The sequence below is a fragment of the Carassius gibelio genome, chromosome B15 (assembly GCF_023724105.1).
Source record: "Carassius gibelio isolate Cgi1373 ecotype wild population from Czech Republic chromosome B15, carGib1.2-hapl.c, whole genome shotgun sequence".
In the NCBI taxonomy this organism is placed as follows: Eukaryota; Metazoa; Chordata; class Actinopteri; order Cypriniformes; family Cyprinidae; genus Carassius; species Carassius gibelio.
Window position 1 is genome coordinate 4,763,867 of NC_068410.1, and position 15,579 is coordinate 4,779,445.

Consider the following 15,579-nt stretch of genomic DNA (forward strand, 5'->3'; position numbering starts at 1 on the left):
ATGTTGCAAGAAAAAATGCTAGATGAAAACGCCAAGACATGCATAAATTCCAAAACATGCATGAAAAACTTATGCGCACATTTGAGTCGGATAAACTTTTTCATCCGATACGAAAGAATGTGCATAAACTACGGGGGAATAAATTCCTACATGCGCATCGAAAAAGTCATAGCAGTGGACCAATCTCACTAACAGCATCTATATATATATATATATATATATATATATATATATATATATATATATATATATATATATATATATATATATATATATATATATATCTCTATATATATAGATATATATCTATATATATATATATATATATATATATATATATCTATATATATATATATATATATATATATATATATATATATATATATATATATATATATATATATATATATATGTGTGTGTGTGTGTTGCTATGGTCATTCTGAAAAGTCTGAGCAAATTCTGTCAACAAAGTATTTCGGTATACATTTCTTACACATCTGCATTCCCAAACAGCTGGCATCCATCTCCGAGAGCACGTTTATTGTGTTTTGTCTGCTCGCTCTGAGTAATTTATTGTAAATGAAAATGATTATATTCAGTGGCTTCTCCTATATTCTTAAGGCATATTTAGTGCCACAGTTTACCAGGCTGTGACGGTGTTGTTCTCTTTGACTCCTTGGATGGAAATGGTGCTTTATTCGCATTTGTTTTATGCAATATTCCAGTTTTGAACATAAGTTCAACTCGAATCTTTGGTTGGAAACATAGCTAATGTCTCAGCCAATGGCTTGAGTTTAGGGCGGGGCTTCCTGTTTGGCTGGCCAATGGTGAGTGTTCTGGAAACCTCATTATTTATCTGTTCTGTGGTGACGCTGGTGGTGAGTCACCTTTAAAAGCTTCTGTTTTTCTGTGATAACACAGCAGCACACAGGTTGTGGTAAAATTAGATCAATAAGGAGGTCACTTCCATAAGTCACGTAACAGAAACAGAGCAGAAGAAAACACAACCCTACAGACAAAATAAGACCTGAACCTCTGACCCCAGCAACAGCCCGACATTTTTAATCGCTCCATGTAACCCTAAACTGAGGTCTTAAGTCTCAGGGACTAAAAATGAAATTATGTCCATAGTCCGAACATTAAAAAAATTAAAAAGCAGCTCATCTCAGGCACAGATTTGCCACAAAAAGCGAGACTTTGCCTCTGTGTTTTGACTGAAACCATGCTACCATGGTAAATTTTCTGAAAAGGAACTAGAATCAGACTTGAATCAGGAAAAAGGATCAGATCAGGTTTCTCTCTGTATTGAAAAACAGCCTGAGCTTTTGTGTGCGACTGTGTGTGTGTGTGTGTGTGTGTGTGACATCAATAATTCAGTCTGTTAGCCTGTAGGATTCATAAAATCCTTTAGTTCATTGTGCTAGAGTGAAAGCACACGTAATATATTCGGAACACCAGCAGAACTGCCCGAGGAACCTCACAATGAGAGTAGACAACGAAAAAAGAGGCACAGAGAGAAAGAGAGACAGAGAAGAGAGTGTATTCTATTCTCGGAGGTAATATAAACTCACTTTAGCCAATCAGAAACACAGATTGGACCAGCCCTGACAAACCAGAGTCATCTTACACCATTACCACCAACCAGAGCAGCTCACTCAACCACACACACACACACACACACACACACACACACACACACACACACACACGCACACACGCACTCACGCACATATTCACATTCTTCTAAAAGGGGATATATATATGGTTTTGTACAAATATAATTATAATTACTATGAATTAGTATTAATTTTATTAATATTGGCATTATAAAAATATAATACCTTTCAATGTTATATTATTTAAAAGTCGAAATTCATTTATTGTTTAATTTTCTTTTTAAGCCGAACTATATTTGCTCCAAAATGCAAACTCTACTGTGATTATTGTAATTAACATTAAAATAATTATACATTCTAATATTATAATACATTTTAATATTACATTGTTATGAAATGGGACAATGGCATAGACATCTCACATTTTTATAAATCTAAATGTAATTACTATAGATGTATCAAAACTCAAAGCCTGCTCTCTCTCTCTCTCTCTCTCTCTCTGTATGTTTTTTTTTTTTTTTGGTGTATGTATTGTTATTATATAAATATTTATTTCTTGGTAATGTGACAATTGTTAAAATAAAGAAAGACTAAGAGTCTCTCTCTCTCTCTCTCTATATATAGTATACATATATTTTTAATAAAAAAATATTTAATTAACATAATATAATTAAAAATTAATAATATAATACATTTTAATATTATATTCTTAAAAAGGGGACATTTACAGTTTTTATAAAGCTAATTATAATAACTGTAGACAAAAAAAAATAATTTTAATAAAAACTATTTAAAAATATAATAAAACATTCTAATAACAGAATGCATTTTAATATTATATTATTGATATTCCATAGACATATATTGTTTTATATAAAGCTAATTATAATTATTACAGACAAACCAAAATGTAAACCCTACCCTAAAAAGAGCTTTTTATATTTTTATTAAAACAATAATAAAATATTCAAATATAACACATTTTGATTTTATATTCTTCTAAAAGGGAAGATTCCATAGACATGATTTGTTAGGTTTAATTTATTCAGAAAACTTACATTGAGACATTTACATGAGACGTTTAGTTAACATTAAAATAATAATTAATTGTAATATTATATTATTGTAAAAAGGGGACATTCTTTAGACATCTATCTAATTATTGTACACAACCAAAACTCAAACCCTAGATTTAATTATTTCTGTATTTTAATAAAACATATTTTAATTAACATTAAAATAAAACATTCTAATAATAAAATGCATTTTAATATATTAATTTAATCACTATTATTTGCTTTCCAAATGGGAGGTTGTGTCAAATTTTGCTTACTTTTGTGTACAATTTTGTCCTTATTCTACAGCTAAGCAGTCACACACACAGTCCTGGCTGGAAGCTGATATTTCTGTCAGAGCTGAGCGAGCAGATAGGAAAGGCAGAGAGAGAGAGAAAGTGAGCGCAAATAAACGAGTGGAAATGGGAAGATTATTTTGCTTTTTGTCAGTTGTTGTGTTCCCGCTGCCTGACCTAGATAAGAATGATACGAGTCAATGAAAGAGTGCCATCCGAATGGCATGAAGCGTGCACGTGTGTGTGTGTGTGTGCAAATATGTGTGTTAGTAATGCTGTTCATTGGCATAATCTCTGTGATCAATTATTAATGAGAGCTCAATTATCTACATCCTGCCTCTTCCAGCATCCTCTTACTGTAACTCAGGGAGTGTAAGTGAGATAGTTGGCTCATTAAATATGCAGGCCTCATATAGATTCTTCAAGAACAGAATACAAATAAGCCTCAAATTAGTCTCACTGAAGGAGGGAGTGAAAGAGTGCCGTGTTTAGGATGAGAGGAAATGTGAGAGTTTTCTGTGTGTTTATGTAATCTCACTTCCAATCTTTGATCTTTGACTAATCTTTGGTTTAATAACTGATCATGGTGCTTTCAAGATGAGTTCTATTGCATTGCAAATGTGTTGTGTGTACTGTATGTCAAAGCTCTGTTTCCTTGCACAGTTATAGTCGTACATTAGTTTTGAAATTGTCTCTTAAAGGGACAGAACACCTAAAAATATAAATTCTGACATTTCACCCAAAAATAGTGTTGTCAAAAGACCCGGTACTTTGGTACGAAGTCGGTACTAAAAAAATATAAATGTGATTTTACCAGGTTTCTTTAAGTACCGGTAGTACCGAGGTCCCGTTTAAACCTGGTTCAGCGCTATGATTTCCGCGAAGCAGAAAACGAGGACGGAATCTTAAAATCCAGTCATGAAAATGAAACTTACAATGAAATATGAATCCGTGTCCTGCGCGACTCTTTGTGAATTAACCCTTTCGAGTCGATTAACGCATATATGCGTTTTGAGTCATTTTCACCTGATAACCCCAAAAAGAACTTAAATTACACTCTCAGTTTTAATCGTACAGATAAGAGCAATACATCAATCGAATCTGTAAAGGGTCTAGTTTTTTTTGGATACAGACATAATAACAAAAAACCTTTGTGCACTTATAAAATAAAGATAACAAACAAGGTGCGCTGTCTACAGTCTTTGTCTCCGCTGATCGTCATGTACAAACATTTCATTAAAATGAACTGTAACTCCGTGTATACTCAACGAAGAGACATGAGAGAGATATCTATAGAAAGCCTGGAATGTCTACTTTTAAACTAAACAAGTGCTGCCGAAAACAAATATTCTGAGATAAAGTAATCCATATGAAAACAACGCGATGTCTATTTTTCATATCTCCGCTCATTATATTTAATGTGACCACGCCCCCGCGCTGAACGCGCTATTCAGATTCAAACTGAAGCGCGCGGCTTGAATACGCCCACACAGAAGAAAAAGCAGCGAGACTGTTCTTCAAGTTTTTATTTTATTTTACTGTTTGCTTCGCGATGAGAGGACTAAGACATAATTCACCCCAAAAAGATGTGATGTGGTTGAGGATTTGAGAAATGGATTTCCTCAGAAAAAAGAATGAAGCACTTTATTCAGCAGAGATCATAAACATGAGTAAGTCTCTTTTTATTTATTTGTACTAGTTTTCACATAACGTGTAAACATTTTACTAGTCAGACTTTTTCCAAATACTTTTTCCAAACTATAATTCCTGACTAAATGTATAATCAAGTGAAACATTATGAAGTTTCAATAACAATATACAATACTATACCATTCAAAAGCTTGATGTAAATAATATAAATTTGACAAATAGAGATAACTCTAACAAATGTAAAAACAATGCAGTTCTTTCGATTTATTCCCCCTAAAAAAACCTGAAAAATATTATCAGCTCTTTTCAACATTAATAATAATAATAATAATAATGATGATGATAATAAATGGGGTTTATTTGGTAGAAAATAAGATTGTTAAAAGGATTTCTGAAGGATTGTGTGACTAGAGAAAGGATGCCAAAAAATTTGAAAGTCAGCTTTGATTGTTCCTAATAAACTGTTTAACTGCTCCCCCAAGTGGATATTAAATTATGTTGTGGGATAATTAAATATATTCTTAATAAACTACAAACATAAAATTATATACTTTTATTTTGTTCTCTTTCTTGTAAGTCCTCCCTCACAGTGGCACAGTTGAATGAGAGGCTCATTATGCAGCTCATTATGCGGGCCTTTGTCTTCTCAGGTGTAAATCACAATGATATTCATGATAGTTGACGCCTACTCGCATATGACTTTTACCAACAAAAAGTGTTTTAGAAAATTTAAATCAATATATTGTTTTCTGTGAGTGAGTAAACAAGATGATTTTCACATCATTCAGAAAGAAAAATTCTAGGCTACAAGCTCCAGTTCTCAACTTTTCCGGCAACCAATTTTATGTATGTGTTTTATTCCCTTATTCAAGTGATTTAACATTTTTAGTTTTTCACTAACCATGCATAACATTTTTTTTCTCAAAAATACAATCATGTACATGCATGGGTTTCACATATTATTATAGCCCAGTTTGTGCTGGTTACAGTGATATTAGACTTTACCCATTTAGATATTTATAAGAAACTGAAAAAAGCACAAATGTCAGGGCATGACAAAACTTCTCAAGGCCCCAAAAATACCCTTAGACTCCAGAGGGTTAATGAATGGCAGAGACGTGCGGATTTGTTTACTACATAGACTGAAGCGCGTGACGCTTGCATTAATTTCAGCATCTGAGTTTCATAGTTCTCTCTCCATCAAGCGATCTGTACTTTTCAGTTCATCTCAATGGACGCAAAGCACAGCTGTATTTGATGCTCTGTAAACTCTTTGTGAAGACGCATGACTCACCGTCGCTTTACTGATAGCGCTGTTTCTCACACATGCAAAGAGAGAGAGAGCGAGAGTCTTACCACGCTGAATCGACACGCTATATGTAAACTATTCTTTGTTGTCTTCTCCTTTTTTTACAGAAACCCTCAATGACCAAAAATATCTTAAGCATCACCACCAGTCTTAAGTTCAGTTAAAATGACAAATATGCATTCAAAAATGTTTCCTTTAGGTCTCACGCTTTATTTACATTTGTGTAAACAAGATACATCAAGATGCATAATTTGAAGTCTGGCATGAAGATTCTCCTCAAATTCGTGTTTTAAACTGCTGTTTGTTGCTCATACAAAGCTACAGAAGTGTACAGTTATGTGTACAGAAGATATGGAATGTATTGCATGAGTCATATGTACTACTTTTATAGAGCTTTCATTATTTTTGGAGCTTGACAGGCCAAGTCCCCATCATTAACGGCCAGCCTATGGTAATACAGTACATCAAGCAGGACATCCTAATGCTTACCTATCATTCATCAACCTCAAATACGGAGTATCATCTGAAATATGGAAGTAATAGCAATTTTACATGGCTGCTCAATCTGATGTTGAAGCTGAACAGTAGCGCTCACTGCGTGACAAATGGAGGCGCTGGTGCGCTCACATACTCCTAAAATATGCTGACATTTTGGGTCATGCAGATAAGAGTAATACATCTTTCGAATCTGTAAAGACTCTAAGTTTCTTTGTGTGCACTGCACTCACAACAAAACATTGCGCTTTTGTAAAATAATGAAAGCAAACAGGATGCGCTTTCTGCCGTCTCGGTCTCAGTGAACTTCAGAGCGAAACTCCAAACTCTGTGTATACTTGCTTTACAGATAGGAAAATACAGATACTGTTTTCTTCCTGACACATTCATAATCATTACTTCTGTGGTGCGATGTGGCAAGCTTTATGCATGTACTTGAATGCTCATAGGCTATGTAGGAAATTAAAGACTCTTTATAATGATTAATAAATGTGCGATTAGTCGACAAAAGCTTAAAATGAACAACTACTAGTCGATCAGAAAAGTCTTCAGTTGAGGGCAGCCCTAAAAATATTAAGCATCACAACTGTTTCATCATGTGACACTGAAGACTGGAGTAATGATGCTGAAAACTCAGCTTTGAATCACAGAAATTAATTCCATTGGAAAATATATTTAAATAGAAAACAATTATTTTAATAATATTCCAAAATTGCGAATGGAAGTGCAAATTGTTGACAGAATCTTATTTTTTGGTCAGATGCATGTACTAAACTGAATTTTCATTGGACCCATACAGGAAAGAACAAACCCAACACTTTTGTAACCTCCTCGCTGTAATTACAAATGACATTTGTAGTGATTAGAAACAGGGTGTTGTGATACTGCATGTGCGTTTAGTGGGACATCGTACTTCATTCGGGAACGTTTTCCATGCTGTAACCTAGCAACCTGAATGAAGTACGGATAACAGATCCCGAAAACTATCATAATCGTCTTTCCATCAAAAACACACAACATGAATCGAATTAAAATAAAGCCAATTAACACTTTAGCAGGATGTGTATAGTGTATGTGTGTGTATAGAAAGTGTTATCAGTCATTGTGTGTTAGACACTTGTGTAAGCGAAATACATGCGTAGGAGGCACATTCACTGTCTGAGCAGCTTGTGTCTGTGCATGTGTGTGTGTGTGTGTGTGTGTGTGACAGAAAAGGAAATTCACAGATTCAGTCACATCAAAATATCCCTGTGGTTTTAAAGTAGGGTGTTAAGAAAGTGATGACAGGGAGCAGACTTTACTATCTCCCAAACACAACCTCACAACACAGCTCTGGAGAAAACCGCACAAGTCAGTGCCGCCCAACACAACGCACCAACCACAGATGCCTGTGAAACTCTAAACCACAGAACGCAATTACACAATATCACAATTACATAACAGCCTACAGTTTGATAGAAACTCACAACTCCAGACTCAAAGTCAAGTCAAACTGGCAACCTCTTAGATGCTTAAAAGGTCTAATACACTTTTTAGTCTTTTATTTATGATTTATTTATGCTTTGCTGCCAATTACAGCTATAGTTTAGAAATAGTTTAGAAACATAGTCTTTTACATATACTCAAAAGATGGAGTCTGTAATTTTTTTGTTTATTAAAACTCATCAAAGTTGCATTTATTTGATTAAAAATACAGTGAAATTGTGAAATAATATTACAATTTAAAATAATGGTTTTCTATTCATATATATTTAAAAATGTAATTTATTTCTGTGATCAAAGCTGAATTTTAAGCATCATTTAAGTCTCCACTGTCACATGATAATTCTGATATGCTAATTTGTTGCTCAAGCTAACTAACCAATCCACATTTTGGCAATTTGTCTTCTAATAAAGCACAAATATTTCAATGCTAAACACTAGTCAACAAACAATATGCAAATTATTGAGATATGGCTTGACATATTTGAAATGCGTAATATTAATTTAACACCAGGAACATCAGAATGACTTGTTTTTACAAATGAGTTCTGTGAAGGAAGTTTACATTAGCTTTACACATTAAAATATCACTCAATTAACTCAAAACTCCAGTTTTTCTCATATTCAAGTGGATATGTCCACTTCAAATGATTTACAAAAGGCCAAGATGTGGAACAAGAAAAATGTTCAAAGAAAACCACTGACTGCTGCAACACATCATTGGTTCCGAGCAAATGAGAAGCACTATCTTCTGTGCTCTGAACGGCTGGCAGCTATTTCTGAACTCCATAAAGGTTTCGAATTCACTGTAATATGAAGAAAATCACTTACCATAGAGAACAAACTGAAAAAAGGAAAGAAACATGGGCAGCTGGTGAAGTCGGTATTGTATTAGAGGGGAAGCATTGACTCTAATAATCAACTTTGATGATTAGATCTAATGTTGATGGTTTATTTAGGACGGAGCAACACACATTTAGAGCTTGAGCAGAATATTTTAGATTAGTTTTTTAATGAAGCAAAAGACTGGAATTAGGCTTTACTGGAAATGCTCAAGTTGTTTTCTGGTTGATTTCACGACGGTTTGGAGCTGAAGTGACCCACTATTTCTGTACAGTGGCATCAGGCCGGAAGACATATTCTCAAGAGAGCCGGTGCATTCATGCACACTCATACATACATAATAACTGCATTTTACATTATACTGACAAAAGAGAAATATGAGACATGCTAACATATAAATAAGCAAACTCCCAGGCGTATGCGATATCATGCATACATTTCCAAGAAGTGCATTCAATACTAGGAAAAAAATTCTTACTGTAAATTGCTGGTAAATTTAGCTAATAATCGGTAAGTAACACTGAATTAAACATGTAACTGTATTTTCTTGTAAAATGAACTTCAATAATAACAAGTTTTATGTACAACTCTGAAAACATTTGAACTTTAAAATACATTTTCAAAGCATTTTTACTTGTAGTTTATGCCCAACATTACTACGGATCATTTTTTATTTATTATTTTTACTAAAACCAAAATTAAAACTAAAAATAAATAATTAAATAAACAAACAAAAAATCTAAACAAATAAACAAAAATGTTTTTTATGTGGAGTACGTTTATAGAAATAAAATAAAATCTAAAAATCTTGTTTTATTTCAGCTAGTTACTTACAACTTCGAAGACTTTTGAACATTGAAATAATTTTTAACAGTGAATTAGCCTTTTAATTTTACATTTTATCAATGATAGCTATATAAAATAATAATAATAATAATTTATTCATCTTTTTTTCATTATTTTTTTTTTACTTGGAATATTTGTTACCAGAAATAAAGTAAGATATATTTTCAGTTAGTTATTTACAACTTTGAAATACATTTTAAAAGTGAATAAGTGATTTAATTTGTCATTTCTGGAAAAAAAAACTCAAACTTTGAAAACATTTGAACTATGAAATTATATATGTATTTCTTTTTATTGTGAATACATTTTTGCATTTGTAAATTCCCTGCAGTGTTCCTCTCAGTAACTAAAAAAAAAAGGATAATATATGTAATAAATGATAATAATAGAAAACATTTTTTATTTCAAAAACACAAAAATTACTAGAATTTTAACTAAAGTGAAAATGGAAGTATAAAAATAAAGAATAATACAAACTATGAAAGTACATCATCAAGACTAAAATAACACTGGTATCCTAATGGCTGCCAAAACAACTTAAAAAAAAAAAAAAACTTTTATTATTAAAAATGCATGTGAATCTGGTCTCTCTGAGATGTTTTTCAGATAATGCATATGGACAACTTCATCTTCTACTATCAGACATCTCTTCAACATACTTGCACTTAAGCACTATGCTTTTAGAGCACGCAAATGCATGCATTGCATAAGCAGGACGCATCTCTTGTGTTCAGTGCTACTTCAGCAGACAAATCTCAGAAACTCCTACGCACACTTTGCAATAGAGACAGAAAAAGAAAAGACAGACAGAATGAAAAGAAAGGGAGACATGAAAGGACAAAAACACAGACAAAGCCTTTATTGAGTCTGTCATTTCGGTGTGCTCATCCACTTCCCCCTGTTATTGCGCTCCTATATTTAGGAGCCAAAGCCTTGCAGGGTTATACGGGGCACAAGGAAGGGTTTCATCCAATCACATCAGGTTACACGACCCAAACACTGAACCTTTGTGAGAGACGGACGGGAAAATCAGAGTGAAACCAGCAGAGACAGGTGTATGAAGATGGCCCGTGTGACATTTACGTAGATGACAGTGTCAGTTCAGCGTTTGATTGGATATGATGTGACATGAACTTGACTGCAAGAGTTTGACTGCGGATACGGAGCTAGTTTGCTATAAAGAGATTGGCTGTGTTTCAAAACCTTGTGAACTGTTGAACTATACAACATTCGTGAAACATTTATGGTGAATGAACATTTTTATTTTTGCTTGTTCCCAGCAGGTTTCTTAATGTTAACAAAAAACAAACAATAAATAAATGGTCCATGTTGGCAATTTACACTAACTCCGCCCACCAGTGTGTGATTGACGGCTGTCAAACATCAGCTCCTGTGGTTTAGCTGGTCATTTGTCTAGCACATTTTTTTTTTTTTTTTTTTTGATCGACCTGGATTCATTTTTTCCTACTATTTTCAAAACTCACATCACATCAGAAAGGAAGGAAATAATCAAAAAGTTGAAAATAAATTATTGGGTAGGGTTAGGGTAGGTGTAGGAAGGGATTATTGTCACGATAAAGTGGTGCCATCCATTTAATAATTTGAATTAAATTTTAATTTACACTCAATACGTTATTAATGCATACTGTTTTATAATGCACTTAGTGTAAAAAGCATAAAACTAAGAATACTGATATTTTCACTTAAATAGAATCCACTGCTATTTGCACTAAGTGCCAGTAAGTGCCGCTGCCATAAATAAATAAGATTTAATTTATTTCAGTTAATTGCCAAGGCATAATTTCTCAATTTGTTTTAACTTTAAATACTAAAATAACCAACTACTATTTAAATAAATATCAATAAGGGTTATGAATGAATGAATGAATGAATACATCACAATATTTATTATCCGTCTGATTTTGAGCACCATAAGTGCATTTAAATACTCAAATGAAATATTTGATGCATCTACAATGCTTAACATTTCTGTCTAGGTATTTAACTCATAAGATTTTACAACACTGCCTCTTGATCTAAGCTTAAAATTTCTAGGTTCATATAAATCTGGCTTACGTAATTTAAAAAGTGATTCATTAGCACTGTCTGAAAAACAACCTTCCATAGCAAGTCCTGTGTTTGTGTTTTTTTGTGTTTCTTTTTTGTACAAAATGAGGGTGCCATTATAAATCACTTTCTGTGTACTTTCTGAAACCAACAGGACGCCACAGTCTGGAGACTTTGGTAGCTGTAAACCATTTTTTATGGAATGGCACAGGGGGAAAAAAATTGTGTCAGATATGACTGAATTATTTGTCCTGAAATATCACACTTGTCTCTGAGAGAGCCCTGGGCTCTGTAAAGTGACAAAAAACATTAAATATGTGATTGTGAGCCATGGACAGATTCTTTGAATGGCCAATATGAAGACTCTGAGGCACTAGATCTCACATGGCAGCCCATATATGGAAAACAGGAAGCCGAGAGCATCAGTTGTTCTATTTTGACCAATTCTGACAAAGCTGAGATGACATGCACATTTACAGGGTGCAGTTCTGGATAAGGTTGTGTCTAATAAACTCTGGAGAAATCTGTGAACTTACATGGCCTTTAAAATCAACATGAAATGCATAAACCCTATTTAATACGTTCATAATGCAACACATCTGAGAGTGAAATCTGAATGTGTAAAAATGGCTAAAGCTTCCAGTTCCAACATAAAAAGCTTGCAATCAATTATTCCTTCAACAATGTGACTTATTTCTCAGCAAAATTAAAAATAATTAATTTAAAATGTAATACTATTTTAATTAGAGTCAGTTAGATCCATCAAAATTGTATTGGATCATATAAAATGACTGTTACATACTAAAACGAGCCAGGAGGGGCGGAGCTAAAACATCAAAAGGGCTCAATGATGTCATCTGGAAGAGAAATGTGGTTTCAGCACACTTTACACTAATGAATCATATGCAGCAACCTACATTAAAACAAAAAACAAAAACAGAACAGGGTCTGTTTTGTTTTCATGTGATTATAAGCTGTAAATAACCAAGTCTATTCGCTTAATTACACACCTGAACTCAAGTACAGCATCAGTAGTCTAACAGTAAAGGATGCGGGTGTCTAAACGTAAACCAGGGCTCTTTCAGCGGTGCACAAAGCACTTAACCCCAGGATGCTCTGCAGGGACCATCAGTGCAATTAGTGCACTGTAAGTCCCTGCAGATGTAAAGCGTCTGCTCAGCGGCGGCTGTAATGAGCATGGGCTTTTCTTCACACTTTGTGTTTGACATTTTTGATGCTCCGTGTACAATTGAGCAGCCTTGAATCGTTGTTTGTGCTGTGCAAACAATAGAGGCTTCCAAGCTGAAATGAGAATGCATAAAGAGCATCTCGGCCATAAGTGCATGGAAAATCCTTTGGATATAACGTTTCTGTTTGTAGGCACATGCCTTATGTTTTCGAGCTGAGTCTCCTTATGTGTGTTGGGGAAAATTGCTTTCTAAGTCGTGATTGCATGTACAAAGACACGTGTGAAGTGTTTCCTTTCAATTTGTGTGTGTGCGCGTATGCTCTTTAAGCTGTAATTGCGTCTGTAGAGTTGCGCTCCATCCCCGGGTGATTTATGGCTCATGCCAGCACAGAGCTAACAAGGGCAATAAATTCCCTCACTTGCTAGTGCTACTGCAAAATGTGTGTGCACTGAGTGTGTGTGTGTGTGTGTGTGTGCATTTCCAAACATGCAATCATGTCTTACAGCGTACAACATGCAAACTGCCTCAGAGTCTATTTTTTAATCCTAATTCTTTCCATCAAATCTATACAGACAAACAACATCTGTATGCAAACATTTTGGATTGACTCGTTCATTGGAAAAGTGACAGGTGAGTGACAAAAATGTGCACAACCTTTGACATTGGTTCCCTGACCTTTGACCCCTGGGATTGGCCCATTTGTGTGCAAATGTGCAAATGGATGGAACATTTACTTATATGTGTGTGTTTATATGAAATTGAGAAAGAGTGAAGGAAAAAAAGTTTAAGAGTAAAACAAAGAAGTATGCACAGATCATTTATGGTTGCAACCATAGAAACAGGCTATATGTAAATCTTTAATGCAGAACCATCAAGTCTTGCCTCCTACAGCGTGTAATTTCTGCAGCACCAAACAGAATTGGAGAAATAAAAGGAGTGTTTCAAAAACAGATTTCAAATCCTTCTTTCATTGTTAAAACAAACAGACAGACAGTCCCATTGAAGATATGCATACTTAAAGTCAGGATTGAAAAATACTACAAGGCAATTCAATAGTAATTACTTAATGCAAAATAATGGTAGCACTTTATTTTACAGTCCTGTTCCTCATGTACATACTATGTACTTATTAAAGTAATTACAATAACTATGTAATAACTAGGTACTAACCCTGAACCTACCCCTAAACCTAACCCTACCTCATGTAGTTACCTTGTGTTACCAGAACTTTCTTATATAAATACACTGTAAGTACACTATAAGTACATGTTACTACACATACTGTAAAATAAAGTGCAACCAAAATAATTATTGTAATATTATTAATAATATTACATTTCACACATCAGAAGTCTGTGTGTGTGTGTATATATATATATATATATATATATATATATATGTGTGTGTGTGTGTGTGTGTGTGTGTGTGTGTGTGTGTATGTGTGTATATATTTCACAATATTAATAACTGAATTTAATTAATTAATATAATAATTATCTTTTTTTAATACTAATAATAATATAATAATTAAGCTCATGCCTCATAAGCTGTTCAGCACTGAAAACTTTTTTATTGAGATGACCTGCTTCATTCATTAAGTCACATGAAATATGACTGCACAAACTAATAAAGAAAATGTATGTACAAAAATATATAAAATATATTCAAAACTTTAAGAAAAAAAACTAAAATATAAATTTGTAAGCCATTGTTGGAATGTTCAGTGCTGCAAAGTACTGTAAATGAGTTGATTTTTGCCCTAAAAATACTTCACACCTCAGAAACACAACCTAAAATGACACCTGAAAGATCTGCAGCTAACAAAAATAACCCAAGACAGGTGTGATATCCTCAAAGACTCAAGTCGACTCCTGACAGACACTGATCCACCTGCTGCCAGGACACAAATCTCACAAAACTACATTTTTAAACCACTCGTAGCGCAGTACTGAAGTACAGAGCTGGAGATACTTTGCTTTGTTGCTGTCAGCGAGTTGTAGCGGGGTTTAAAAAGTAGTTGGTGGCTGTTCTGCGCCAGTGTGTGTGATTCATGCCCTTTAAAGGCCACAGTGAACCCTCTCGTTTCCATCTTAAAAGAGACAGATATTCATGGCTTCCCCTCCCTTTTTCCTGATTCCCTCATTCCAAGGAGAGGTGAAAGACCACGGGAGATCTGAGAGTCGTTCTGAAACCTCCAGATCATTTTCAAGCAGCTTGTGGGTGAGTAGACATACAAACACACACACACACACACACACATACCATTCTGGCCTCTGAACCCCAAAGTCTTTCATCCAGACTCATTTTAATTTTCCCCTCAGTCTCTCAATTTACACTGCATTTTCAATTCTCATCAATCTCATCCGGCTGGTACACTCTTATCCAGTGCTGGGTAAATTACTTACAAATTTTAGTCCATTGCTAATTAAAAATAACATGACGGAAGCTGTAGTTAGTAATGTAATCCGTTAGATTAATTAAATCATAAGAATGTCAAATTAAACATTGTGTAACCTCTCCATTTTCTGTGTGATTATATTCGTCGGACAAGTGGCTGTTGTTCGAAGTTACTGTAATGGTGTATTCACACCAAACATAAATAAAATTATTTGTGCAAGTAGATTATATACAAAGTCAATACAAAGACGTAAATTGAGGCCAGGTGACGCGAATGGTGCAAATGCGCGATGGGTTTGCCGCGAATGCAATATAATCAGCTGGACATAAGCT

At 34.1% G+C, this 15,579-nt stretch overlaps 1 protein-coding gene across 3 annotated transcripts in view; it reads right to left on the reverse strand.

Moving 5' to 3' along the window:
- Positions 1-15,579, reverse strand: part of fat3a (FAT atypical cadherin 3a) — a 140,969-nt gene that overhangs the window by 63,388 nt on the left and 62,002 nt on the right. The window lies entirely within an intron of this gene.